Raw genomic sequence first — 24,505 nt, 5'->3', positions numbered from 1 at the left:
TTTAAAGAGTCAATAAAATGTTAGAATAATATAATCACATTACTTATATAAGTGAAATTGTTGTGTTATCCATTCTGACTCTCAGCCTTTTCCTGTTGGTATTTAGCTATATATCACAACTCTGTACATTGGTTTTATAGGTGTGAATTTGGGGTTATGTAGAATTAGTCTGATAAATCTAAACATGAAAGTTTGTGTCCACAGAGAGCAATTTCTGGTGAACAAAATGATCAGAGTCCATTTTCAAGGTTTCTTTTTACTGCTCTTAAAATGTTTTGTTAGTAAATGAGGAATGGAGCGAGACAAGGAAGTACATCTGTCTAATAATTACAGATACAATATCAAAGCTCTGTGTCCATCCTGATGTATTATAATATCAGTGGAAATGCAAGTTGTTGGACAATACTGTTAAACTAATCATATGTTTCTAAGAAGCATGAGTTCATCTCCTGAAAGCCACTCACATTTTAGTACCAATGGAAAATGGTTTCTTGCAGATATGCCAATTCACTACCTTTACTCCCACTCTGAAATTTCAGTTTTAGCTGACTTTACTTTTGTAGAATCAACTCCATTACTAGTATAATAGACCTTTACAGGTGTTTTTTTTTTCTGAGGTTTGGATAGAAAACTAAAATAATGTAAGTCTCCCAGTACATTGGCATTGTCCTTCAAGAATTTCATCAGTTTGTTACTAGAAACAAAGCAAAGTATAGGCTAAATCGTAGTCAATGGTTTCCTGCAAGTTTTCAGAAGCTCTGTAGCATGTACTAGCAATATAATGCAATGTACGTTTTGCAGAAAACCAGGATGTATGGTCAGTCTTACAGTGACTAATTTTATCGGTAACAAAAGGACTGATCCTGCTCTCATTAAAGTCAATGGGAAATTTGTTATTGAGTCAAATGAGTGGCATCATCTCTGTAATGACAAAATATTAGCTTGATCCAACTGATTTTTACACAAACTGGCATCAGCCTCACTTCCATTATGGTATCATTGGGGCCAGTGTTTGGAAGAACTGGAGTGCCCTTGTAAACCTGTGCTTGCAACTGAGCAAAAAATAAATGTAAAATCCCAGCCCCATTGATTTCACAGGTGCCAGGATTTCATTCCAAGTACTCAAGCAACAACAGAATGGTAACAATAGAATAATCAGAGCTTTCAGACATATGCTTCTTTCCCTACAGACTCATTGTGCAACTTTATTCATAATGAGAAGAATGTAGATGATAAGTCCCTTTAAAAACACTCTAACAAGTCCTTACCAACATGAATAAAGGTTGCAAATTTGGGCTAAGGTGTTTGAAACGGTAGCTTTATCTAGCATTTGCAGAAACTATACAGAGAATGAATTTTTTAAAAAAGTAAACATCTGCAATGAGAATCCAACAAACACTATTAGCACATCCAAGGCCAAGATCTTGTTGACAACGGATAAGTCACAACTTCAGATCAGTTTGAGCTTATTTGAGTATGATCCCTCTGCTCTCCCCTTGTGGCGTCATAGATGCTGCTTGCTGCTCTCCTTTCTAGGCATCTGAATCCCTGCCATAGCCAGCTGAGATGAAATGTCTGAACTGGAAGACTTCATCCTCTGGTCCTGAAACAAACACCTGTTCCATAAGTTCAGGGCAGTACATCCTCTGTTCTTGGCAGAATTCTTTTCTAACTCATCCCTTACAATTCAGATATGGTGTATAGGATTAATTAATGTAATTACATACAGACTATTTCTAAAACATGTTACTAGCACATATATAATCTTTAAATTAGGAAATTCTAGGATAATAGGAAAGACTAGATGAAAGTTGTAAAGCTCATTCTTAAAAATACAAAGATCTATACAAAATACTTATTGGTGGTTTCTTGTGTCCCCCCCTCTCCTCCTGCAAAAAGGAAACAACTCCGATGTCTTAAAATTAATGTGGTTTGGGATTGGTTTTGGTAGATTGAAATCTCAATTGTTTGCTGTGCAGGAGAATAATGAACTGTGTGGCTAGAAGGCAGCCTGTGGAAAGTTCTCCACTTTATTATTTACTGTTTGAGAGTGCCCACGGGTACTTTACAGGTGTGCACAAAGGTAGGTCCTTGCCCTGGTGAAAATGGAATAGACAAAAAGCAAATGAAGGATGTGGGCAAAGGGACCAATCAGTGAGCCAAGTACTTGTGGTGGTGATAGCCATATGCTTTGTGAGTTCTGGGTTTTTTTGATTTTTGTTGTTGTTTGTATCTTTTAGAATACTGTCCCCTCACTTTGGCTAAGTTGTGGCTCTCGTTCATCTGTGTGGTGTGTTGGGGTTAGGACTTACACTGTCAAGATTCTACATATCCTGATAAGACTGAGAGACTCTCATGAAAGTCCTCTAAGTGCTCTGCTGCTACCCAACTTTCCCTTCCTGCCTATGGATTACTCTTTTGCTCTGATCAGTCAGGTTCTGCAAGATGAGGTAAGGGAGGTCCATCCTTGAGGTTGAGGCAAGGCGTGCCTGCTCTAATGCTAATACAATTTGTGCTGCCTTGCTGAAGTTGTCATATGAGGGAACACACATCTTGAGACTGGAGCCTGCTTAGGAGACCCACTGTTTCCACATTTTTAAAAATGAGCAGGGAAAAATATGTCTATAGGTCAGTCTTCATGGCTTAAATGCTCTCCTCTTCTCACAGTGACAGTGAGAGGGAAATGCTATTCATTCACCCAAGGCTGCTTCATCATGGGCCTCTGATAGCTGTCAGTGTCTTGAGCTTACTTCGCTGGAATATCACCTCTTCTTTGTGAATGGCCATGCACTTCACAACTACCTTTGCCACTCACTCCGTGGAGGGTAAAACGATGACTTATCTAGGAAGTATTTCTCTCTCTCAAACAATTCTGCTTTCCTTATTCAGTGCTCAATGGTGGATTCATTTGTTGGCCACCTCTTCTTTTAAACTTTGTACTCTATAGAAGGTAAGTAGGAGAATATGGCTACCCATCTGCCAACCACAGCCAAGTCATTTAAAAGAGCCCTGTAGCAGACCCGTATGTTTCAATTGCCGTTCTGCTCTGCCATTGAGAGCAGTAAAGGTGCTGAATTGGGATTCAGGAGATGTGGATTCAGCTACTGGTTCTGCCATAGATTTATTGTGTGTTTTAGTCTCTCTCTGCCTCCATCTGCAAATGGCAATAACATTTCCCTACCTCACAGGGGTATTGTGAGGCTAAATCCATGCAAATTTGGGAGGTGCTGCAGGGGGCCATCTGTATATCTAGATAGATCCAGGGAAGGTGAGATGTTGACTGTTTCTCAAGAAAGTGTTTGAAGCTCCCATAGTGGGAGGGAGGAAAGAGACCATAAATCCAGGCCTTGGCTGCTGTGCGCAATTCCTATGTAGGAACAGACTATGCATGGCACTTTTTGATCATTCTGTTCAGTGATATTTGAAGAACTTTGCTAGGGTCAACCACTTAAGCATGCATAGTAAGTGTAAGCAAGGACAAACTTGACTCCTCTTTAATCTACTTTTATGATCTGTAATAAAACCCAAACATAAGAGGCTGCAACTCACCAGCAGTTACATATTAAGTAGGCAGAACTATGGGGCTTGGAATCAATGTCTCTGTCAGTCCTCTGCTATAGCAAGTGATTCAAAGTGCTCTCAAGTCTAGTATACAAGCTGGAATTTCCCAGATAGTTTTGCCACTGTCCTATTAGAAAAGTGAATGAGAGAAACAGCTGAATGGCAGTGCAGGGCTTTTTCACTTCTGCCGTGTTCTCCAGCTGTGATAAGAGAATGAGAAATCCCAATCCATAGCCCTAATTAATGCCGGTGCTAAATCAGAGACAGTAAATGCCACAGCCAAAAACCTTTCACTAACTCTTCTGTTTTTCAGTGACAATGACTTGGGGAAATCTAATTACCTAGGAAAGCTCTACCCAGACACAGCATCTGTCTTTCAGTGAAGTCATGCTGCTTTTATAGCTTTTACAACTGATTTGAGTAAGGCACAAGAAAGTCAAGTGTCTTGACCATGAAGATCACACAATAAATGGTTCAGCCACCATTGGAGCTTTGGACCTTTCTGGCACCTAGTTACTTGTTCTAAACACTAGTCTGAACTGTCTCACAAATGCAGCCTGCAAGCTAGCTCTTGGCATGTTTTGCTATTTTCACATACAAATTGTAATTAATGTGGCTGCAAATGAGCTCTTCAACCATTTCCCCGGCTGTCCTATCAAATGTAAAAATGCGGGTCCATACATTTATTAGTCAGACCCTTAGACTCTACACAATCCTATCAACTCCCAGCACTTTGCAATAAGTTCTCTGCTCTTCCATTAAAATGTAAATTGGAGGAGAAAATGTCTGCAGGCTGGAGGTTTCTCACTGAGCTTTTCTGGTACTTCATGGAAAGTTAATGGGAGGCTGTGATTCTCTCAATATCTCTTGTGCTGAAAGAATAGATTGTTGGAGGCTGATTACTAAATTAGTCTGGCTTCTGTTGGATAATAAATGGGAAAAGGTGGCTGGGTGCACATGTTAACTTCTGCCTATAACAATGATTGGAAGGAAAAAGTTAGGCACTGTTGGTTCCGTGTTTTGTCACTGCTGACCCATAGGAGAATATCTGGTAATATTTGGGGGCCTCTGCTTCTTTACTTTCTGCAGTGTGCTAATGTATTCCAAAGGTGGGCTGGGATAACTCAATAATAGCCTCAGAAGTTCTTCAGAAGATGACCATAAGTAGAACTGAATATGCTGAAAGTTCTTGGTCAGGTCTGCTGCTCTGTGCTGCTCCTGGATAGTGAACTGAGAAATGTTGCTGGCAGCTGGAGATTTTTAATCAGTGTGCCTATTCGTATAAAAAGTGGATGGAAGAACAGGCGACCAGGCATAACTTTTTTCAAACAACTCAGCCGCACCTCTGTGTGACCTCTTTCCTTGAGTAACTGCTCCTTGAAAGGCCTGCTGGTCTGATGAAAAGATAGCTTAACACAAACTGTGCTGTATTTATCACAATCCAAAAACTAGGACAACATACAACTCCCGCCCCCAATAAATTCCATAGATATAGTTTTCCTAGGCCTTCATGCAGTTCAGCTGGATTCTTATCTAAAGAATGAGAACAAGAGCTCGCTGCAGTCCAGCAGCAGGCTTCTAACTGAACTCCAGTACTCTGATTCTCTAGTGTGAGTCTGATACAGCTCATAGCTGCCTCCTTCTTACAAAAAATTGGCCTAGCACAGTGTGTCTGGTCACCCATTGACAGACACAACAATTGGCACTGAGGGAGGGAGAGGCTCTCAAGTGGCCCCCTAAAGGAAAGGAGTGTGCTGTGTGTAATAGCAAGCCATAACTAAAAATAGTCCAGTATTCTGGATTAGTTTGCTGATCTGACTGTCCTAGTTTAGCTCCTCTGGGAAAACTACAGCAAGTCTATTTCCTAGATTGCACAGGCACAACTAATTTCATTATAGGAGTTGGTCTTAATTTTGGGGTGGAGAGGGGGCAATTTTTTTTTCCAGTTGCTGAAAAATGAAAACTTCAGCTTTTGGTTTTCCCACCAACAACTGAACATCTTCAAGAAAAGCAGATACATCTTGTGAAAAATTTCATTTAGTCAAAACCCCAGTTTTCTGTCCAAAATAAGGTAACTCTTTGCCAAGCTAAACCACTGACACTAAGGTGGAAGGCTGAGCTATAGTATTTCAGGGTGTTTTGGTGGAAAATGTTTCCTATACATGATCTAAGAGTTAAGCCTGATCATTTCAAAGATCCAAAAGGAAACTTCTTTGCTTAGGTAAACTAGGAAAATTCGAACAGTGCTGGTTTTATGTACAACAAAATACCATTTAAATTACTGGTGAATATAACTGAGTGTCTGAAACAGGGGAACATTTTTCTAGGTTCTAATTAATGGGAAACCTTTGGATGCTTATTCAAAACTTAACTACAAAAGTAGATTTTAAATCTTGCAGAAAGATGCTTCTCCTCAAATCCAAATAAGTTTGCTGTTTTCTTTTGCCATTCAGACTGAAAATATCACAAAAGCATCTTCCTTCTACTGTTTTGGCACTTTTCTGAGGCTGATTCTGATACCCCTGCTCCAGTTGAGTAGCTCCTTTTGCTATTGGTAGTCCCAATGGAGTCAACAGGACTATCTGTGTAGTAAGGAGCTAATGAATGTGAGAAAGGATATCAGAATGTGACCCTCTGAAATTTGGGGACAGATTCAGGGGATTCTTATTTTATCTGAACTGGTTTGCTTTTCTGAAGTTTTGATTCCCCAAATCTGTGTACTCTTAAAATGATTTAGGGGAAACAATGATTCAAGACTGGGTAAATCAAGACTGGATGCTTTTCTAAAAGATGCTCTAGGAATTACTTTGGGGACGTTTTATGGCCTGTGTTATAAAGGAGGTCAGACTAGATAATCACAATCCACGCATCTACGAATAACAGCTGTGGGTAGAGAAACTGGATTTCAATTACAGCGGGTCAAAAAACAGGATGTAATTTTTGTAAAAAAAAATCACAAATTTCAACCAATAATTTCTTTAAAACAATCTAAACTTTGATTTTTTTAATCAAAATCTTAAATCTTACAAGCTCTTGTTAAATCTGTCATTAGGCTGAAGCCATGAAGCTTAGATCCAAACTTTTCCTACGTTTGGAGATGTTTGGATGTGGGTTTCAGTTTGGGCCCATCTCCAATTTTAATTCACTGCCTGAGCATTTGTTCATGGAAATGTATCACAGAGGCCAAACCCAGTAAAAACAGCAAGAGGTTAATAAGTAACTTGCCTATGGTTATTCAACATGTCAGTGTCCAAACTAGAACACAGATATCCTGCCTCTCAGTGCCATATGCAGTTCTTGAATTGCGTGCCACTTAGGCAAATCATCTCATGCCTTTGTGTCTAATTTTCCCTTTTGTAAAATGTGGATAATAACACAATACCTCACAGGTTGTCCCCTTCAGTGCCCTCTCACTAACTGCAATGATGGTGTTTGCCTATCTGCTATTTGCATTTGTTGACATGGTGAAGGGTAAGGGAAAAACAATTTCCCTAACAGAAGACATATCGCCTGTCAACTGTCAGACCTTAGTCATTATATGGGTGACAGCACCCACTGTGTCAGCTTCAGGGAGAAAATTCAGACAGAGAAAAACAACAGAATCCACTAGGACAGCAAGCAGTGCATGTGCTAATTCCAGAAATCCTATACTACAATGTATTCAGTAGCACAAAATGAAGGAGATAGTACATCACTGAAGTCAGAGATGAAAAATGGTCTGGTTAGTTCATCCAGTTCATTTTTCTGCCGAGGCAGGATTGCTCCCTCTGTGGTACTTCTGCTGTTGTGTCCAGAGTAGTCATGTGATGATGGGACTTCTATTGTTTCCCTTAAGCAGGGCTGGCCTTACCATGAGGCCAGGGGCGGCTCTAGGTATTTTGCAGCCCCAAGCACGGCAGGCAGGTTGCCTTTGGCGGCTTGCCTGCGGGAGGTCCCCGGTCCCGCGGATTCGGCGGCACGCCTGCGGGAGATCGTCCGAAGCTGCGGGACCAGCAGACCCTATGCAGGCATGCTGTCAAAGGCAACCTGCCTGCGCCCTCGTGGCGACCGGCAGAGCGCCTCCCGTGGCTTGCCGCCCCAGGCACGCGCTTGGCGTGCTGGTGCCTAGAGCCGCCCCTGCATGAGGCGAACTGAGGCGGCCGCCTCAGGTGCCAGAATGGGGGGGGGAGCACCACTAGTGTAGAAAATTGTGTCTGCTGCTGGTACATATATATTCTCTCTGCTCTAGAAGCACAGAGATGGTGGAGTGCTGTGCTGGAGGAAGGAGGGCACAAGAGACATAACAGGCAGGCAGAAGAAAAGGTGAGAGGGAATAACAGAAAGCAGCAGGAGCTGCAGGGAGAGAGAGGAGGAGGAACCTCTTATGTACCTCTCTAACAGCCCCAGGAGCCTGGACTGATTAAGACCAGCTTCTCAGGGAGCTTCCTGTTTCCTGCTCCTTTCCTGAACCCACTTGAGGAGAACAGGCAGTCAACTGAAGTAGTAGGAGCCAGTTAGGTCCTTAAGATGCTGATATCTTCCCTCACTCAGGCCCTGCTACCAGCCTGCTTATTTGTCCCCTTCAGTTGAGTGTTGAGAGCCACTATAGTGGCAAGAACAGCAGTCATGAGTGAAAGAAGAAAATGCCTCTCTGGGGAAGCATTCAGAAAAAGAAAACAAGCAAAGGAAGCTTTTCTGTCTAAGCAGGAAGCAGCTCTCCTGAGATACATAGACACAGATGTTCATGGTGAGCCTTCCCGCTCCAGTGAGATTGTGAGTGGTGAGGAAATTCCTGATCTTCCAGTTAGTCAGAGTGCAGGTGACCTGGCAGCTACTGCGACATCCATATCTCCATCTCAAATGGATGTAACCATGCACATTCCTGAAGAAAAGTATAGACCAGAGAAGAGTGTGGTGGAGGCGCAAGAAACAGCTGCTGCTGAGTTTAATTCCTTAAGTCTAGATGATCCAGGACTGTGGACCCACTTGAGCAGTAGCCTGAGGGACTTCCTTGTACTGCATGGGCCACAGCAAGTGAAAAACTTCATGTTCCTCAAAGACAATGAAAATAGAAGTTTCCATCCAACACATTACTGGCATGAAATCCCCAATGGTGACAAAGTGGAGAGGCCATGCACTCAAAAACCCAGAATGCTGCATACTGTTATTGTTGCAAACTCTTCCAATCTAATGTTCCAGCCACTTTGGGTTCTATAGGAACATAGGACTGGAAAAATCTGGCTAGAAATCTGGCATGCCACGAGAAGGCAGCAAATCACCAGAGAGCATTCCATAGGTGGAAAGAGCTTGAGATGAGACTAAGGTTAAATGCCATCATAGATAATCAGCATGGAGAGAAGATTGCATCAGAGTCTCTCTTTACTGGCAAAATGTTTTGAAATGACTCATTGCCATTGTGAGAAATGCTTGCTACCCAAAACCTAGCACTGCGTGGCACTTCAAATCAGCTGTATGTGCCAAATAATGGAAACTTCCTTAAAATTGTGGAGCTGATGGCTGAGGTTGATGCTGTACTCCAGGAGCATCTAAGAAGAGGCACCTCCCAAGAAATGTACACACACACCTACCTTGGAAAAATTATTCAAAATGAGATCATACAGTTACTGGCAACAAAAGTCAAACAGAAGATTGTGGCAGATCTGAAGTCAGCAAAATATTACTCTGTTATTCTGGACTGCACACGTGACATCAGCCATACAGAACAAATGACTTTAATGGTGTGTTTTGTAACAACAACAGAACCCAGTGAAAATGTCCATGCAATGGTGACTGTCAGAAAGCATTTTCTAGAATTTATTGACATTGATGATACTACAGGAGTTGGTATGACAAATGTGCTTCTTAAAAAGCTGGAAGATAAGGGAATTGCTATAGCTGACATCAGAGGTCAGGGCTACGATAATGGTGCCAACATGAGAGGAAAGAACAGAGGAGTGCAGACACAGATCCGAGAGTTAAACCCTTGAGCTTTTTTTGTCCCATTCAGTTCTCATTCATTGAACTTGTATTTTTCTCTGCATCAACTCATTGATGGCAAATTTTGAAGCAACATCTGGGAACATCCTCTGTGGCACTGAGTGCCACAAGATGGGAAAGTCGAGTGGAGGCAAGAAAGCCTATCAAACACCAAATTGGGAAGATAGATGATGCCATAGTTGCCATTATGGAGGATAATGCTATGACAGGAACTGTTTGTGGGAGAACAGTGGCAGAGGGAAATGGAATCACCAGAAACATACTTAACTTCAAATTTCTGTGTGGCTTAGTGTTGTGGCATGACATACTGTTTGAAATAAATGTTGTAAGCAAGAGACTCCAAGGTGTTGACCTTGATATATCTGGAGCAATGGAACAACTGGACAAAGCAAAGTCATACCTACGTTCTGAAGAGTGCACAGAAGTTGGCAGAGGAACTTCACACTGAAGCTATTTCCCCACCCATTCAAGAATACAAGAGTCACTGAAGAAGACGACATTTTGATTACAAGGCACAGGATAATCCCATAAGAGACCACAAACAACAATTCAAAGTTGAATTCTTTAACCAGGTGCTAGATTGTGCAATACAGTCAGCTGAAGAACGTTTCATGCAGTTCAGGGAACACAGCTGTATATTTGGGATGTTGTATGATATTCCAAAACTCCTCACTATACCTGAAGAAGACCTACACCAGCAGTGCAGGGCACTAGAGACAGTGTTGACACATGATGACATGCGCGATATTGATGAGAGTGATTTAGGTTATGAACTGAAAGCCCTTTCAAGATACATTTCAGCAGGATCAGCTCCAAAGGCTGTTCTGGAATATATGTGCACAAATAAGATGACCATCCTCTTTCCAAACGCTTTTGTTGCTCTGCACATATTTCTAACCCTTCCTGTATCAGTTGCCAGTGGAGAACGCAACTTCTCCAAGCTGAAGTTAATAAAAACACACCTACACTCCACAATGACACAGGAAAGGCTGGTTGGCCTTGCAACCATCTTAATAGAGCATGAGCTGGCCCAGATTGTGGACCTTCAGCAGGAAGCAGTTCAAATCTTTGCAACTAAGAAGGCATGGAAAGCACCACTTTGATTATTCAAACAGATAAAAATGCCAGTGTTTACTATGCAGACAAGAAAAGTTACATTTGCTGTTCAGGCGTTTGAAAGTTAAGTGTTACTTAAAATTTTTGAACAAGGCATTTTAAGTTGTTATTGGGGTAGGTAGCAGAGCAGTACCATGAGGGAAATAGAACAGGAAGAAGGCAGAATTGAGACCTTTCAAAGTTTTGGCTCAAGCAAGGGGGAATGGGGGTGTCATTTGAGCTCCCTGCCTCAGGTGCCAAAATGTTGTGGGCTGGCCCTCCCTTAGGAGATTATTCCATTGGTTAAGAGATCTCCTGGTCTGGAAGATCTTCTTGATGTTCAGTCTGCTTTCTATTTCTTCATTTAGCTCATGACTCCCAGTTACTGGTACCTTGCTAGACTCCTTTTCCCCTGAGTCTTAATGTCAGATATTTGACTTGGCACATAGCAAAGCTCTGCATTTTCAGCTGCTGTCTTAATCATTCATCAGCCCTCAAGTGTTACTAAACTGAATTCTGGGTGTTACAGGCAGGGCTATGCCAGAGCTGTGTGTAGAGACTCCAGTACTGCCCTGTTGGGTGCTGCCTTTCTGCATGCTGGCCAAAACTGCATTAGTCTCTTTTTACATCCTCATCACATTGCAAACATTCGCCCTCTGTCCTGCAAATGTGCTTCCACTCTCACTCCTAGATCTGTTTTAGTACAATTGCAGCCCATGTTTGTCTCCCGCTGAATATCTGTAGTTTTGGAGGATTGTCTTGCTTTTTCCATACAGAATCCCATTGTTGTTGTTTTCTGTCCAAGCTGCTAATCTCTCCCTAGATGAAAGGCTGACCATCTGTCTTCTCTCCCCTGGGCTTGTGAGCTCAGCCAGATAATGGGACCAATGCAATGTACATGTGCTGTAAGACTACCACATTCTGGCCAGTCAGACATAGAAATTGCTTCATCTCTTGCTCTGCTCCAACTCCTCTCGTTATTCAATACCCTGTCAATACTCTGTCAAGACACGCTTCCTTTGTCCGGCCTGGGGCTCTCTGGGGCTCCATGGAAGGCAATGAGTGATGTTTATTCCCCCTGGTGCATTGCTGCTTTCTACTTGTCCAGGCTGCAAGGACACTTAATTCTATTTATTATCTAGTATTTTATATTTTCAAAGCCCTGCACAAGTGTTAACCTATTAAACCCAGAACACCCCTGTCTGGTAGGAATAGGGTGACCAGACAGCAAACATGAAAAATCGGGACAGGGGTTGGGGGGTAATAGGAGTCTATATAAGAAAAAGACCCAAAAATCAGGACTGTCCCTATAAAATTGGGACATCTGGTCACCCTAGGTAGGAATGTAAGGAGTTGTTATTTCCACATGGGGGAAATTGAGAGTGCAGTGAAGTTAAATTACTTACCTGTGTGTGCTGTTCTAATGGACTGAGCACAGCACTAGGATCATCAGCTGTGCATCTGAAACCTGGCTCTGACACCAACCTGCTGTTTGACCCAGAGCAAGTCATTTGTCAGTCTCAGTTCCCCCATCTGTAAAATGGAGGTTTGCTCACAAGGATCTTGTGAGGCTAATGTTTGTAAAGTGCTCGAGATGTGCAAAGTAATAACCCAGTCGGTGGCAGAAGCAGGGACAGAATCCAGGTGTTCCTGGCTCCCAGACCTGTGCTCTGTCAGCTTTGGCATGTTGTCTCTTGGGACACAGCATGCAAATGGAAAAAATATGCATAAGATGCCGTGTGTCATCTAAAGTTTCATTAAGTTGAAAATAGGAAAAAATACCCTATTTTGTTGGAAATATTTCAGCCAGCTATTTACTCCCAAAGCTTTCTCTTGCAACAATTTGATCATTTTGAATTATCTTAGGGCTACTGATGTGTCACACTGGGCCTCATTATCAGTGACTCCTTAAGCTGTGGACACAATCATGATTGTAAGGGCAAATCAGGTAAGAATTCTTATCTGTGTCCTCAGATCTGGAAATCTAGTCAGTTGTGTCTAGTAGTGTCAGCAAAAACCAGAGTTCCATTCAGAAAGTTTCTGTTGTGGACCCACTGTTGCAAATTGGAATGTATTTACCTGAGTCCCTCCTGGAGTCGCTACGAAGAAAAATGAGCAGAGATCAGAAATGAGCAGGGTTTATGTCTGAGGTGAGGCACACAGGATTCAACCGGTGACTGAACCTACTGCAAAAGGAGTATGGTACATCCTTTCCCAAACTGATACACCCTGGCACTGTCACTTTATATTAACCAAACACACACTAACTGCAGCTTGAAGAATGTATGATTTCTTTTTTGAATGAGTGAATTGCAGGGGTATGAAAGACTTCTTGGAGTTGTACACCTGTACTAATGTTTCAATGTACCAGGATTTAATTCTTTCACTGGTATTAAATACTCTCATTACTCTTCATAATTCTTCCTCCAAATACTTTCCTGCCATATCATGTCTTTTATATATTTTTAAACGTTAAAATTCATTTAAAAATGATTTATTGCAACCTTATTTGCATTTTGAACAGCGTTGTTTGGAACAAGCTAGCTGTAACACTGTACGTCATCCAATAATTTGTCAGTGTGCTGGTGAAGGAATGGACAGAAGATGGCAATGTTGCACTATAAAAGGGTGCAGGAAACACTGGGTGTATAAAATCACATTCATGGAAATTCCAATACAGGCCTATAAACCCTATTGAAAAATCAAGAGGAATCCTAACATATAAGACATTGTGGCCTCAATTCTGAACTGGGTGCTGTGAGGTGGCTTTATGCCAACTTCATTGTTTCTGAGATTTTGGAGGTGGCTATTGAGTGTTCTGGTCTCAGGCATAAAGCTATCTGTTTATCATAGCCCCCAAAGGGCTGTTACAGCAACTCAGAAAACCCATCACACAGTGTGTTGTGGCCACACCCTCACTGTCCATGACATACCTCATCTGTTTCTGGCCACAATTCTGTCATGCCTCTACATAGGAGGCTATGAAGGTAGACCATTTCAATTTTTGTTTATTGGCAGGAGAAGTGAAATAGGTTGTATATGACCTGGGAGTTGGGGAACAATGATTATCAGGGCCTTAAAATAAAGCACCCCTCAAAATTCAGTGAAAAAAATGACTGATAAGACTTTTTAGTGATCTACAGAGATGATGATAGACTTTGAATAGGAAGTCTTCTGAAAACCCATTTTTGAAGAAGATAACAATTTTGACATTTAAAAGTCACAATACTTCCCAAAACTTCCCTGCTCAAATAAAAACTAGTTACGATTACACATATATATTAAGTCAACCTGTGGAAATCGTTGCCAGGGGATGTTGTAATTGCCAAAACTATAAAAGGGTTCAAAAAAGAATTAGATAAATTCTTGGAGGATAAGTTCAGGAATAGCTATTAGCCAAGATGGTCAGGGACACAACTGCCTGCTCTGGGTGTCCCTAAACCTCTGATTGCTAAATGCTGTGACTGGACAATAGGGGATGGATCACTTGATAAGTTGCCCTGTTCTGTTTGCTCTGTTTGAAGCATTTGGCACTGGCCACTGTGGGAAGACTGGGTACTGGGCTAGATGGACCATTGATATGACCCAGTATGGCCAGTTTTATGTTCTTATGATATTGAAATATAAAGATGAAGATTGCCAGATGGTAAAAATAAGGGTTTTGCTATTTTTATAGTCTATAATTCTGGCTAGCGAATGAGTTTGGATGAGGTAACTTGTGCCAAGGCCTTTGCCTAACTTTTCCTGGCATGAGTGTTTTGCCAGTTTTTCTTATGTGCATGTTTGCTAAAGTAAATCTCACTGCTGACAGGACAAAAATGATGTTTTGTTAATGGCATAAGTTGTGCTGGAAGATTTTAGATAAAAGGAAAGTTAATTAGTATTATAGATAAATAAAACTGTAATATTAAAAGTCTCTGTGATGGGGTACCTGCCCCTCACTGGGCTATAAGGGGCTAATAAGCCCTAAGGAGGCTGTGCAGGAGGCAGCCAATCAGAGAAGGAATGAGAGGAGGAGCCAGTCAGGGCCAAGCAGGCCCCTATAAGAAGAGGTGCAGGGCAGAGTAGCTTCAGTCACTCCCTGGAGCTTGAGGAGGGAGGAGGACTGGCTGCCTTTCAGGATGAAGGTAGCTAGCACCCTGGGCAGAGCAGTGCTGCATGCAGAGACTCGGGGAGCTAAAGGCAGCTCCTGGTGGGCTGCTGGGATCTGCAGGCTGAGGCCCTGAGTCAAGGGCAAAGAGAGTGCTGGGACCTTGGGGAAGTGTCCCAGGGAAATCTACTGAGAAGTCAGAGGGGCGTAGCAAGCAGCGGCCTCTACAGGGTCCCCCACACTCATCATTGGGGAAGTGGCTAGGCAGTAGACTGCATAGGGATTGCAGAGATGTCCCCCAGAAGGTGGAGAGCACAGAGTGTGGCACGGCCGGAGGGCTGTGTCACTGAAGAGGTTACCATGATCCTTGGAGGGACATGGATCCAGGAGAAGAAGAGGTGACAGGCGGAACACCTCCAGAGCAGGGCGCACTGGCTGCCAGAACTAATTTTTCCTATTGGCCACAAGGTGGCACTGGAGTGGTGAGCGAGCACTGTTACAGTTCCATTTAATGGGAAAAACAAAGAGCAAAGGGACATGAAAACATAATGACATGAAAATAATGTAAATACTGACAGCTGTGTAAATTGAAAGTTGCACATGTATCTTGTATAGGATATGTAAGACAATGACTGGAGAAAAGGTAGTGAATATGTAATATGGAAATTTTATAAGAAACCAAGTGAACAAGGCCTAAATCAGAGAAATACCAGACCAATAATGGAGGGAATGAGACTGAAGGACCAGACCAGGGATCAGAGGCTATGAAGTGCAGAAGAGCTTCCCAGTACCCCAGAACAGAGGCCCAGTTTTGTCTTCTCTATTTATTGGCTGGCATAAGTATATGTCCAGATGCTCTATGTGACAGTAGCTTTGTCTGAAAACTTATAAATAAAGGCAAAAATTGATTAAGCCTAAATTGGGTGGATTTGTGACTCAGTCTCCCACCTTACTCTTCCAACATGGGGAAGCTCCTCTGTGTCAGGAGGGGATTTCTTGGTTGCCATTTCAGCTGAGTTTATGGCCCCAGTACATGAGTAGAATTGGCTTTCAGAGGTAGAGCATACACAAGATTTGGGGTGAGTAGATGCTGCAGTTCCTGTTCCACCGGTGGGCCACTCTATTTGGGGGTTTGCAATTTTAGGACTGCTTTGAGAACACACTAGTGGATATGAATGTGCGAATCCCTAATTTTTTGTAGGAACCGATCAAATCTTGTAGGTGGATATTGAAGATTGGTGCATACTCATTCAAAAGCATGCATGTAAATTAGATATTCCATTCTGCATAGACCTGATGATCAGACCAATTAAGTTACCTTCATTTTGTTTTTTGACCTTGGGGTTTTTCACCTTCCTTTGAAGTATATGGTTGTGGATGACTTGTCAGGATAAACTGGGTATATCTCACTTAATCATTTCCCTGAAATTGGTGCACCTCAGTCCCTCCTATTTGCCTATGCCACATAATAGTCTAGTAATCTCTGTGGGCTGTAATACTTTGGTCTCACTGCAGTTGTTGGGTTTAGTGAGCAGATTCTGGGTGCTGTTGGTGGCCTATTATATATAGGAGGTCAAGACTGGATGACCTGGTGGTCCTGCCTGGCCTTAAACTCTATGACTTTGCTATTGATATTAAAAAAGTATGTTTAACTGAGTTAAGTGTCACAGGGTATTTTTGCCTTTTGACCTACACTCAAAATATAGTATTGGAATATAAATCTCCACAGATTACTATGAGATACAGACTTTAACCATTATAATACCAGAACTTTTTGAGAAATGTGTATGCTTATGCAAGATAAATGAGTCTCACTTTTAAATGTGAGACTGTAGGGAAAATGTATGGTCCACATTTTTAAGGTGGCCCAACTGTGCAAAATTAGAGTAAATTGTAGTATGCAAATTACAACATTTGGATATGGTTTATTTGAGGGACTGATCAGTTAATTAGACATCTAAATGCTGCTATCTGCACCTGCAATTGATTTTTGGCTGGCAAATTGCTGGTACATAATTAGAGGCGGTCTAAAAAAATTAGTTCATTAGCCTCTCTGGCACGTAAATTATTGCAGTGGGTTTTCAATTTGAAGGATGTTTCAGTTTTTGTTTATTGGCAGGAGAAGCAGCAAAATAGGCTCTTGCCAGATGCTGCTGTGGCTACTACTCTTTGTATCTGAGCTGGTTTCAGAAAGAAAAAAGGGCATTCTAGCAGCAGTGTGGGGTTTGTGTTGAAGTACAGTTCTGGGTTATGCTCTAGGGCAGGGGCTTTCAAATTGGGGGTCGCAAGGTTATAACATGGGGGTCGTGTCAGCTTCCACCCAAACCTCGCTATGCATCCAGCATTTATAATGGTATTAAATATATATACAAGTGTTTTTAATTTATAAGGGGGTCCCACTCAGAGGCTTGCTATGTGAAAGGGGTCACCAGTACAAAAGTTTGAGAACTACTGCTCTAGGGTAAAGATCAGAAGCTGTGCTGGCTGTATGAATGCGGTTTGCTGGAGCTCAGCATGTATGTTTGCTTTTCTATGCCTCCTGCAAGGAATGGTGGTGTTCAGAACTAGAATATGGATATGTTGGGGTGTTCTTTTGACTATTGTTTCCATTGGATTAATCTATGAAGTAGGGTTTTTATGCTGTGCTTTTAGTTTTCTGCGTGGTTTTATTAGACTGTCCTTAATGATTTTATTGTACTGGAATGCTGCTTCATGGAGGGGTGATCTGAAAGGCTGGTGAGTTACCCCACTCCTGCGCCTCCCTTTGTCCTTTATTGTATCTGGATTTTGAAACCTACTGTCCTTGGTTTTAGGTTTTCTAAAACAAAGTGCAATTCTCTTGGGGGAAACTGCCAAGGTGGTGGCTTCAGACCAATAAAATTAGGGCAAGTGAATTGAATGCCAACCTCTGGTGTATATGGGTGCAACTCAAGCCCAAAACTGGCCCATAAACTGAAGAAGTCATTGACAAAGGCCTTTTTGTTCTATATGTCCCTGAATCCATGTTAATAAAGAGGAGCGATTGTTTCCAATCTCTTAGCTACCCCTATCTGTGTGTTTGATACTTGATAATTAGTTGGCAGCTACTCCAATACACAACGCAATTGACATTCCAGAATGGACTTCGACTTTCTAACTACTTGGGCTTTCTGACCAATGGATTAAGGCAGGATTAGAAAGTTGAGCTTATTCACACCTCATGCTCTGAATGAGCCCCAACATTTTCTAAAGGGGCCCAAATTTTATGACACTATATCATCCCTTGTACACATAGGGGGGGCTTTGCATCCCCTTCCTGCAAACTTTCGTTAATCCATTCACCAGTGAATACATGGGTACACAAGCAAATTTAAATTGTCAGATTTCTGTGGGTATATAAACTGCATGACTAGGCCAGGTGAGTTAGGTGACCAATCACACGGATTGAGAATCAGCCTGGCTAAGAACAGTCTGGAATAGCCCATAGGACCAAATATATTAACAGAATATATCACATCTGTGTCCAGGGCCGCGATCCGCGCTGCGTGGATCCGCTGCAGTCAGCACAACACCTGGACATGGGCGCCGACAGTGCCCTCAGCTCAGCCAGTGGGCCTGCCGCGGCTGCATTCCTCCTCTCCCCCTCCCTCCTCCTCGCTCTGCTGCGCTCGGCTGGGCTCGGGTCCCGGGTCCCATACCATGGGCCTCGGTGCGGCTGTCGCTGCTCTCTCGGGCTGCTCCTCTGGACTGGGGGGCAGGGAACGGGCGGCGGGCCGCTCCCGGGGGGGGGGGGGCTCGCCCAGCCACCTCGGGTACCTGGCTGGAGGGGGCTCGTCGTCGTCCGTCGTCCGGGTACCTTGGGAGGAGAGGTGGTCCCGTCGTCCGGGTACCCTGGCTCTGGGCAGGCTCGGCCAGTCAGGAGCCTGAACTGGTTGGTCTCTCTCTCAGGCCGCCGGGAGAGCCAGGCCGCCTCACTACAATCACACTGACTGATAATCACATGACTTATTTGTGGCCAATTCTGAAACCGAGTAAAGGTCTCAAACTAATAAATACATTATTTAAAATGAAAGGTTTGACCAGATGTATTTATCAGATGCCCTTTAAAAATAATTGCCCTTCACAAACTTTAATAGAGTGTTGGGGTGGGTAGATATTCTGCGGACAAGATCAAACAATTTGCAGAGTATAGCATTGCTGCTTTGATTTCCCTCCCCTCTTCCTTTATTGAAACAGCTCTTAAAATGATAAACCCAAACCTCTGTTTGTCATGTGTGCTGGAGTCTACGTTTGAGAAGCAAGAGTCTTGAACTATATATGCCAACTTTTGACTGAGCCATGATTAAAAACTCAGCCTGTCTTCATCCCATAAGCCTAACTAGTGTCTCCGTTGTTAGGGTTGGCCCAAATTTCCATTGAAAGCTCCAATTCTGAGCTCCCTCATTTGCTGAAAAATCTTTTTTTCACCCAGGATTTGTGCTGGGTGGTGTATCTCTATGAAGAAAAGAGTTCATTCGGGATAATGTGAGGTTAATCAAAAAAGCTATTTTCACATTCCGAGATTTTGGAAAAAATTGTGTATCTTTTTTTAAAATTATTCTAGTTTTGTCTACTCATAATTCAGAGTTTACTGTAAGAAATGTTAAGCTTGTTTTATACTATAATATCCAATATGAAATAGTGCACAGGACTATTTTCATCAAATTGGAGAGGAAGGGTAATTTATAAAATGAGCTCCTTTGGTTTCCATGTTTATAACTTCACGAGAGCTGTGGTAAATGATAAATGATCTTTTCAACCTACTAACATCATTATAAACAGAGTTACCCTTAGTGCAGGACCCAAGGTGAGGAGGAACAGTGGTTCTACTACTCTGGGAAGTGGACTGAGATGGGCATCAGGATCTGGATAAGATGCCTTTTTTGTGTGTGTCCTTTCAGTTGTAAACCTGGGCTTATAAATTTTGTCCTGATGATTTTTCTAAAAATCATGGGTTTTTGATGTTGACACATAGGAAAAATAGTGGGTTTTTAAATATCCATCCTTCACTCCCTGAAACACATTTTCAATATTGGCCAGAGACTCATATTATTCCTACCAAAACTACACACTGGAGGAACATTCAGCTACATACTACAAATGGGCCAGAGACTACACTATCGTACAAGGAGGAGGGAGAAAATTTGTTCTTCTTAACCTCTGAGGATAGAACAAGAAGCAATGGGCTTAAATTGCAGCAAGGGCGGTTTAGGTTGGACATTAGGAAAAACTTCCTAACTGTCAGAGTGGTTAAGCACTGAAATAAATTGGCTAGGGAGGTGGTGGAATCTCCATCATTGGGGATTTTTAAGAGCAGGTTGGACAAACACCTGTCAGGGATGGTCTAGATAATACATAGTCCTGTCTTGAGTGCAGGGGACCGGACTAGATGAACTCTTAAGGTCTCTTCCAGTTGTATGATTCTGTGTTTAGTAAAGGGCCAACATTTGCCTGTATCCAGGACCTATGGGAATGCCCAATTTACCTAGTCCAATCTGTTATATATACTGGAAACTTTCTTGTACTTTTCCTATTCCAGCCTTCCTGATATGAATAAGGGACCTTCCAGGTAGAGTCCAGGGAACCACTGATACCCAATCCATTCCACACAAGCTGTTATCAGGTTCTAGTGTATTCCACATTACTACTCCCCTACTCCTCGTATATGGGAGGGGGAAGCCTGTGAGTTTGCAGCCGCTGCTTGACAGCCTCCTTGCAACTCAGGCAGCAAGCAACTGCCTGCTTCTCTCTGCCTTTTGCCTTCCCTCTAGTCAGCCACCAAATCACATGACAATGTGAGAGGATCAAGATGCACCCAACACATCTTTTTTTGTCTGCTCATTATGACTACTGCTCTTTGCAAAGGCAATCAGCTATGCAGTGCCTCTTGACAAATTTGGGGCAGGAGATCAGAATTCCCAAGATGCAAGGACTTGCCTTAATCCACCATAACGCCCCCCAGTCTGTAGTGGAAACCTTTTGTCCTGAATAAAGGTAAGAAAGATGAGTGCAGATTATATCCTCCTGCAGATGAAAACAGTATTGTTGGGATTCATCTGCACAGCAAGACAAGCTTAAGCTTCTGCTGTGGGCCTTTAGCTGTAGGGATGTGGGAACAGAGTTGAAGTTGGTGCTGGAAACTTTGGCCTAACCTTCCCAAAATAATCCCATATGTACATTTAAAAAATGCAAACCACCTTCTCTCTCCCCTCCGCCCCCATTAAAACATACAAAGCCCAGTCCCTGCTCACTAGAAGTGAGAGAGGGGCAGGGGATGTACTTCATAGTTACGGAGACTCTTGGATACACTAGTGTTGGGAAGTCTTGTAAGAACATAGACTGTCTGCAAACTTGGCCGAGTGTGTGTTCAACAGTGTTATTGTTGTTTTAAAGGGCAACCTTTTGTTCTTAAAAAAAATTGTCCTCTGGCAATAAAATCCATTCTGTTAGATCTAGTGGTAAGTCAAAGTGCAGTCTCAAATTGTCTCTTTTTTTCCATAAATGCTAAAACTTCAAACGCTCATTTGAAGAATCTCTGGAAGCCATTTTGAAAAACTAATTTTCTCTTCTCCTCGCAGACCTAATGAACCTTCAGCTTATTTGCCAACCTCACCAAATGGCTTTTCAACAACTTCTTTGCTTTATGTTTTTCCAAAAAGGCATCTAGGTAAATTACAAAGTTCTCCATTTGTCTTGTCTGTGATTTCAATGTCTAATTAATCTGAATGGATTGTTTCCTGAAGCTGTCAATTTGGCCCCAGAAATGCATATGCTAAAGGCAGATAAATTCTCCACACGACCTATGTCTGTCTTTCTAGTATACTAATGCATTGGAATGATTGCTATTAAAGCTCTACAAGCTTGGTTCTAATGCTAGATGGTGCAGAGTAATTTTGATTTGGGTTAGTTAAAATGTTAGCCGAGTCTCCTGTTTCTTGTATAAACATATGTTTGTTGACCAACGTTGGCTGGAAATGAGGGGCCAATGGGCTGAATGCCACTTATGACATCCCTCTTTGGATGCATAAAAACTCTTTGCTGCCGGTGTTTCAAGGAGTACAATGGCATGAGTACAGGGGATAATTCAGAGAAGGGGCTGACAGATTCTTGTTCTTCACTGCAGCAGCATGCAGTTTGGGGAGAAAGGACTGATGGATCACTAGCTTCTAGGAGAGCTCCTCCCTCTAATGAAAGCAGAATTCTCCACTCCAACACACACAGGAGCAGCAACAGAGGCCCATAGGTGCAGAAGCCGAGGCTAGGGTGACCAGATGAGATGAGGAAAATATTGGAACACATGGGGGGGGCCCGCCGGCGGAGCAAAAAAAAATTGGTCGGGAGGCGGGACAACAACCCAAATATTGGGACAGTCCCCCTGGATGCCCCTGATTTTATCGAGACATCTGGTCACCCTAGCTGAGGCAGAAGTGCTGGCGAGCCTATGACTTCAGGGAGGGACCTGTGAGTGAAGAGGAAAGAAGTATGGGACTGTCAAAGGGCAAAGGGGGTTGAAAGAGGGATTTGGGGAGTGTATGTCTATGACCTAATAAGGGACGGCAGGAGCAGTGGTGATCTTTTTCAGAAGGAGCAGGGGAGCAGTGGGATAAGGGCCATAGCAGAGAGGCTATTGGAAGAGTAGAAATGATTTATCGGGAGTGGATGAAGAGCTTCAGATTGTTAGTTTGTTGGTTGTATTTGGGAAATCAGAAATGGGGTCTGATGTGTTGGGGAGGTATATAGTTGCCAGCACCAACTTCCACTGTTGTTCATTTAGAATGATTTGAGGAGAGTTTCCTTTTATCTCTCTGATTTTTGTCTTGGTTTAAACATACCCGAATAAGGGCTCAATCAGGAATAAAGTGCTGAGCAGACTGGTCCTGATCCAGCTGAGCATGTGAGTACATGATTAAAGTTAAGCATGTGAATAGCCCTGTTAGAGTCAGGGGGAACTCCTCCATGTTTAAAGTTAAGCACACGTTTTAGACTTTGCTGGATTGAGACTAGAGTTCTCAAAACTTTTTTACAGGATTTGGCCCTAGAGAGAACCTTCTTTGCCATGTGAAGGAGAAACAGAATGATCTGGGAACGAGGACATGAAATAAGTCAGCCTGCCAGGAGGACAGTGCCATTAGCCTGTAGAGGCTATAAAACATCTGGTATTTGGGATGTAGAATTCAGGAAATAGAAGATTGTAGAGAGAGCCTGTGGGCTTCATTCACCTTTCACACCAATTTTACATGGCTGGGTTTGACTCCATTGCTTGCATTGGAATGACTCCTACTTTACACCAGTGTAACAGAGAGAAGAATGAAGCCTAGGACTGCACAGGGGTCTGAGCGAGTTCTGAAGACACTGGGATGTGGAATCAAATGGATGTTGTCGTCCTGACTGCGCTTCTGGGAGAACTTATGAACTGATCCTTTTCTGACACCCAAGGTGTTGGTGTTAGCACTGTACATATGTCAGCCACAGAGTTTAGAACACATGAAGTCTCCTCCGAAAGTCCAATACCTTGTTCTGGAACTCAGTTTTCAGCTGATTGTTTGCTTTCATCTCTTTTCCCAATGACTAGGACTGTATTCCTTTTGGATATTGGCTTTAATTAAGAAGGGATCTGGGTATATTACAAAATATTTCTAAACTTAGAACAAATATATATATATGTAGCCAATCTACATAAAAGTAGTACTTTGCGTCACAAGAAATCAATGGGATTCTTCCCAGAATAAAGTATTACTGAATGTGAGTAAAATGGTAAAATCAGGCCCTATAGCAGTATTGAGTCTAGCTAGTTCAGCCAGTAGACTTGCATGCTAACTTGTTTATATGCCATTAGTCGGGATGGCTCTAGGAATTCCACCGCCCCAAGCAGGGTGGCATGTCGTGCAGTGCGCTCTGGCGGTCGCCGGTCCCGCGGCTCCGGGGGACCTCTTGCAGACGTGCCTGCGGAGGGTCTGCTGGTCCCACGGCTCTGGTGGACCTCCCGCAGGCATGCCTGTGGATGCTCCACTGGAGCTGCGGGACCAGCGGACCCTCCTCAGTCATGCCTGCGGGAGGTCCACCAGAGCCGCCTGCCGCCCTCCCGGCAAAATGCCGCCCCAAGCGCGTGCTTGGCATGCTGGGGTCTGGAGCCGGCCCTGCCATTAGAACAGGGGTGGGCAAACTTTTTGGCTTGAGGGCCACATCTGGGTATGGAAATTGTATGGCAGGTCATGAATGCTCACAAAATTGGGGGTTGGGGGTGCAGGAGGGTGCTCTGGGCTGGGACTGAGGGGTTCGAGGGCAGGAGGGGCATCAGGGCTTGGATAGGGGGTTGGGGTATGGGAGGGGGTCGGGGTGCAGGCTCTGGGTGGCGCTTACCTCAAGCAGCTCCCAGGAGCAGTTATGTGTCCCCCCTCCAGCTCCTACACGGAGGTGCAGCCAGGAAGCTATGTGCACTGCTCAGTCCACAAGTGCCATCCCTGCAGCTCCTATTGGCTGCAGGGGCGGAGCTTGGGGCAGGGGCAGCATGCAGAGCCCCCTGGATGCCCCTATGTGTAGGAGCTGGAGGAGGGACATGCCGCTGCTTCCAGGAACCATGCGGAACAAGCCCCTGAGCTTGCTCCCCGCTGGAGGTTGAGGGCCGGATTAAAATGTCTGGAGGCCTGGATGCGGCCCCTGGGCTGTAGTTTGTCCACCCCTGCATTAGAATATGTTAATAGGAGTTAGATGCCTAACTATCTTAAAAAAATCTGTCCCTTAGTTCCTAGTACACAGAACCAAGTT

General features: G+C 43.3%; 1 long non-coding RNA gene across 2 annotated transcripts in view; it reads left to right on the top strand.

Annotated features, from left to right (window-relative positions):
- The window catches only part of LOC120372398, a 36,212-nt gene extending 12,604 nt beyond the window's left edge, over positions 1–23,608 (top strand). For both annotated transcript variants that reach the window (XR_005584946.1, XR_005584945.1), the window contains exons 3-4: positions 21,319–21,407; positions 22,767–23,608. This is a non-coding gene — a long non-coding RNA (uncharacterized LOC120372398). The remainder of the gene's footprint in view (positions 1–21,318; positions 21,408–22,766) is intronic.
- The last annotated feature ends 897 nt before the right edge of the window (positions 23,609–24,505 follow it).

This window comes from Mauremys reevesii, linkage group 9 (assembly GCF_016161935.1).
Source record: "Mauremys reevesii isolate NIE-2019 linkage group 9, ASM1616193v1, whole genome shotgun sequence".
NCBI lineage: Eukaryota > Metazoa > Chordata > Testudines > Geoemydidae > Mauremys > Mauremys reevesii.
This window is presented reverse-complemented; position numbering and strand designations above follow the sequence as displayed.